The sequence below is a fragment of the Dipteris shenzhenensis genome, chromosome 17, assembly GCF_047967505.1.
Source record: "Dipteris shenzhenensis isolate YYH24624 ecotype China chromosome 17, Dip_SZ_1.0, whole genome shotgun sequence".
NCBI classification, from domain to species: domain Eukaryota; kingdom Viridiplantae; phylum Streptophyta; class Polypodiopsida; order Gleicheniales; family Dipteridaceae; genus Dipteris; species Dipteris shenzhenensis.
The window spans coordinates 18035542-18041560 of NC_141612.1; positions in this window are offsets into that span (position 1 = coordinate 18035542).

The following is a 6019-nucleotide window of genomic DNA, read 5'->3' on the forward strand; positions in this document are numbered from 1 at the left end:
CACGGAATGGGATACCCTATAGGAGCAGCTGGATAGTAGGAAAAACAAATATGATAAATTATTGGTGCAGGAACACAACTAGCTTCAACATCACATCAAGTTACAGTGGGATTACGAAAACATAAATGTGAGATGGAGAAGCTATGCACTGCTAACTCCATGCTCCAGGCTTCCCAGATTACGATGGCCACGATCAAAGTTGCTTAGCTATAGATAGCGCTCACGAATGCACGAAAGGCACGAGCCGACAAACAAATCCTAAGAAGGGTACAGGATGAGATAGCCAATCTAAGGGCAAAAGTCACAAGGCTTCACTACACTATGGAAGAGATGGAGAGAATTAAGGTTAGAATGCACAGCTCCAAGGGAAGTTGGTCCGATATACATAGTTACAATGTTTGATCTGACTTCTCTAGGCACCCGATGAGCACCTGGAAAACCTACCAAGACGATGTTGGTAAAATGAAAGGAAAGAGTAGAGTGGAGACAAATTCAGAATACTTGCATTATAGAATGAAGAAGAGTGAGGTCCTTATGTAGGCACCTCTTACATGCTCACTGACATCACTGATGACTTTAGAGCTCCACAATCATCTCCTCAATCTGCTCGTAGATTCTCTCAATCATCCTATGTGGCTTTCCACCACCTAACTGTGCTTATGGACACCTAATTGTGCCTCTAGCACTCACACATAGAAACCAAGGTGTGCCTGAGGCATACACCTTGAGATATCCCAACAAACCCCTCCTCAAGGGAATGCCTCAGGCTACGTCAAGGATACAGCTAGCACAAGGTGTCTCATGCCATCTCATGGTGGTCATGGATCTATCAATGGCTAGGATCTCAAGCTAGCAAGGGTTCCCATGGGTGTAAGGTAAACAAAGGGGATACAAAAAGACCTTCCAATGGTTATCTCCCCTGCATGTACAAGCACACAATGTTTGCAGGAGGTACCATGGAGAAAAAAACACATACACATGGCCTACATCATATGGTGACCAGAGGTGTTTACAAAACACACAAAACACAATAGTTTATTTCATTCATTTTGGAGGACTATCCAGGCTGAGTACCTTGACTCAACATAAAAAGAGAGATCTGCAGCATACATAGAGATGATTTAAAATGCATAATCTTCATGGGATGCCTCATCTTATGGAGGCACATCAACTGAAAGTAGATTGGCATTTTCTGTCTTTGCTTTGGCTCTGCAAAACTTCTCATGATGGTTGTTTTTGCCACAATGTTTGCATGGATTGATTTTGAAGCAGTCCTTTGAAAGGTGATTTGTCTTTCCACAATGATTGCAAGGTGTAAACTTGCCCTTCTAGATTTTTACAGCATAAACTGTGTCATCGCCTTTCCTGAGCTCCATGTGCCTTTCTTCTTCTTGGAGAGCAGAGATAATACCTTCAAGATTAGGATTAGGAAGATTTTTCAAAGTGGTAACAATATAATCATAATCTTCAGGCATACTCTTAAGTAACACTGCCATAGCATCATCTGTAGTGATAGGAGAGTTAATAGAAGCAAGTTGAGTCATAAGACTCCACATGTAATTGACATGTGCTACCAAAGGAGTGCCACTAACCATCTTCAATTCAAAGAAAGAGATTTTAAGTGATAATTTAGAGATGTGAGAGCTAGCACCAAAAATCATGTCAAGCTTCTGCCAAGCTTCTGAAGGAGACTCTAAGTCAGAGATATGATGAATATAATCATCTCCTAAAGCAAGAGCAATGATACCATATGCTTTCTCCTCTCTAGCGGGATCCCTTGTAGGGAGTGTCAGAGCTGAGGATTCTCCAGCATTGGAGGCTGTAGAAGAAGCGGTTGAAGTCGGTTTGACAAGTCCCCAGAGGTTTTCCCTCATCAATGCAAATTTCACCTTCATCTGCCATGTGTGGAAGCCCTTTCCATTGAACTTATCTATATTCAATATGGTAGCCATGAGAGGGTCTAACCCAGATATTGGGTAGTGTCTTCTCTCTTACAAGGCTAGAAAAACAACTGAAGGGCTTCCAAATATAAGAACTTAATGTAGCAAAGACTAGTGACCAAAATTCAATCAATGATGCTTTTTCTTACATGCTTCATAGAGGTGGCTAAAATGAAAACTTTCCAATCAAAACCAGATATAACAACTCAAAGCAAAACTGAAGCCACACTTGTACTGATGTTATTGAAAGCTTCAAAAAACTAGAAATGCTAGAATAGCATCTTATGTAGCATCATCTTCGAAAACTTGTCAAAACTGTCAAAATCAAAAGACTGAACTTGGAGGGCTTGTATCTCACTCTTTAGAGCAAAGGAAAAGGGGATTTCTGAGGCAAAAGAGAGCTTATATACCATAGAAGGTCCACTGAGGAAAAAAGGTGAAAAAATGCATCAGGGCACCATAGCTTGTCTCTCCATTTTTGACTGGTTTTTCTCTGTTTTCAGCTTGAATATGCAGCCATTGCTGCTCAGATTTCAGCACAGGATAGCTCTAGGTATGGACAAGCTCCCTCTGAAAGGAATTAGAGAAGCATGGAGCATGCTGAGAGAAAACACAGGAATAAAGGTCGAAGAACTGTGTGTAATGGCGACGAAATGAGGGAGAGATTCTTCAATTCCTTTCAGCCAGGGGTTCACCCCTTCAAGGTGGATCTCCAGCAAGAAGAGCATGGAGAATGGTAGAGAAAAGGAGGAGAACAGGCTTAAGCAAATTTTTGGAAGGAAGAGGAAGAGATGGTGAAGAAGAAGATGGAGAAGAAGATGATGATGTGGCAGAAATGGATCAAGGGGGATCAAATGGCTCTGATACCATGTTGGTAAACTGAAAGGAAAGAGTAGAGTGGACACAAATTCAGAATACTTGCATTATAGAATGAAGAAGAGTGAGGTCCTTATGTAGGCACCTCTGAGGCACCTCTTACATGCTCACTGACATCACTGATGACTTCAGAGCTCCACAATCATCTCCTCAATCTGCTCCTAGATTCTCTCAATCATCCTATGTGGCTTTCCACCACCTAACTGTGCTTATGGGCACCTAACTGTGCCTCTAGCACTCACACATAGAAACCAAGGTGTGCCTGAGGCATACACCTTGAGATATCCCAACAGAGGAAGGATCTTGACAATGATGACTAAAAAAAATACCAAACCAAACCTTGTACTCTTTATTAGGCCATCCCTCAAACCCAACTAATCATTTAAAAGCCGGTCTCTAGCTCTAAAGCTGTAGCAACTACTTCAGGTCAGCCCAAGGCAATAGAGGACAATAACATAGAACATGCCCTACTCCTTTTGGATCCTATGGGCCAAGGCAAAGCCGAGTCACCAGTTGAATTGGGGACCTAGACCCACTTAAAAATTTTTGTTGAGAGAGGAATATAGGACACTCTCCCAATGAAACAAGTAAATTTTGAGATAGCCACTCAAACTTCACGTGAGTAGATTTTTGAGGTAGACTGTACTGTGGGAGGATAGGATATCATCCCCATCGCCACCCCAGTGCCTCACATCTCATGCCACGTGCTTAGGCATGACCAGTTTTCTATCCTCTATAGGGTTTGATGGCATGTTGATCCTCCAGTTCCTAATCGTCCCACCCTGCCACATCCTCTCCACAACATACTCAAACCAAATCAAATGGCATAGTAGGTTTCTAAGGTATCTCTCACATGTATGTATACCACTCACCAAAGTGATAAGAGGCACCCTATTTATACTTAGATCCATAACTTGTCATATCCTACCATGCCAGAATTGTTGCACTATTATGCATGACTACTCAGGGAAATTCAGAAGTTATCAGTAAGCCATGTTATAGAAGTAGCAGTTATGCATAATAATATTTGAGATCTTTGCAAGGACCCAAGATTCAAGTGGCAGGAGAGAGTCAACCCAATTTGCAAATATGTGACTTGTTTTGGTAATGCATTTGGCATCCCCAACCCCACCAAGGACCCCCTCGCTTGCTGATAGACTTGAAGCGTCCTCCAATTAATATCTGCTCCTTGTATCCCTGGCCTCCTTTAGATTAGTGACCGAGGCTAAATTCTTTTGATCCTCCATCTCCCAGGCCATCATCCTCCCATGGTCCTCCAAGTGAATACCCTATTCCATCTTCTACGCTCCTCCACAATGGTGGTGTAACCTCATGGCTTCCAAATCATGCATTGGAATTCAAGCAGCACCTGATACCAGCTAGCCCCAAACTGTGAGGGCACAGTTGTTGAAAGTCAATGAGAAACATTGGCTCTTGGGTTAGGACAACACAGGCAAAATTACCAACACAAGCAAGAGGCCCGTGGCTGGTGAACAGGTGAAGTACCTTATTGGTTAACTTTTGAGCCATGAGCATCAGCAACAATAGCTAAAGTGGTGGCTTGGAGTTTGAGGAGGAGGAAACCTTGAGCTAAAGGCAATAGACCAATTGAGAGTAGTAGTCTAGTGAACCAAGTGTGCGAGCAATAGAAGATGGTCTACTTAGTAGAAAGAAGTGTTGTAATAGGGGGCAGAAGAGATGAGTCACATTTATTTCCATTCATGATCCCTCTCTCACTTGGCTTGATAGGTTAGGAGCTTGCTTGATTAAGTGCTTAGTTCAAGACAAGGTGGCTTGGTTGTAGATAGACTTTCTGAATACAATTGTGCTTTGCTTCAACCTGTTCATATGATTTTTTTCTAATCTATTTAGTTGTTAAGAGCTCGATCCTCAATCGTCATATGGTCTCTTTTTCAATAGTAACCTCAACCTACAAGTTGTTTTTTGGCATTTGTTGCCATCACATCCGAGCATGCACATACACAGCTCACCAAGGATTGCAAGAGTGAGCAGCCTCATCTGATCAGCACTACACGGGTTGGGTTAACGATTTACAAGCACAAAACAACAAACACCCATACGTTAACCATTGGGGAGTGAGAAAATAAGACCATCAACACCAACCAACAATAGATTCAAAGTATAACACTACTTTAGTACCAAGGGAGAACTACTAGTGCTATGCTAATTCTATACCAATAGTCTACTAGTTGATAGTTCCTAGATGAGTACTTGTAGAAATGATAGTAAAAAGAGAGGTCATTCACATAGAGTACAATTCTTATGAGGGAATTTTCATTTCCCTTTACATACACCCCATGATTAAGTCCACTTTTCTTGAATCCTTCTTGTCTAAAATAAGTGTCAATCTTATTGTACCAAGCCTGTGGGGCCTTCTTGAGCCCATAGAGTGCCTTCTTTAGCTTGCACACTAAGTGCTCAAAGCCTTTCTCCCCAAGTCCTTATAGTTTTTAAGCCAATGCATGATTACCTATGTAGAAAAGTAGGATCTAAGTGCTCACAAGAGAGAGAGTTCTCACGAGGTTCTCACAAACTTAGTGGAAGCTCACTCAAGAAGAAGTCAAATGTGGAGGCAAGGTCAAGAGACAAGAGCTTATCCAACTTTAGCTATTGGAATTAATTTCACACCCACACATTCCCCCTATGTGTGTTCTTATACAAAAATTAGGATCTCATCCCTAAATTCTCAAACTTGCATCTCATTGGATTCTCACATGCTAGCCAAATCTCACTCACCCATGTACTCTTCTTGCTTATTTTTGAAAGCTATTTCCAACATCCCGTCTCAATGCCAACATGTTAGCACTTACATGCTAAGCATTTCCTACAAGATTAAATAGCATGTGGCAAGAACATGTGTTCAAAAATGCCAATGTACAAGGTGCATGTTCCTCTTTCACTTAGAGGATTCCATTAGATTTGTCATTCAATGAGCTTAAAAAGTTGCCCTCCTCACATGGTTTCTTATAGTCTCTTGCAAGATTACTTGTTTCACCACAATGATGACTTTATTTTGTGAAGGTATTTTTTTTAAAAAATGGGTCTCATCATGGCCCTTATTTTTACAAAAATAACATTTACGCCCATTGAAAAACTTTCTCTTGTTGATGTGGCCCATCAATAGGGCGTGCCCTTGAGTTGATGTAGATGCACCCTCTCCTTCCTTTGCCTTATGTTTTCTC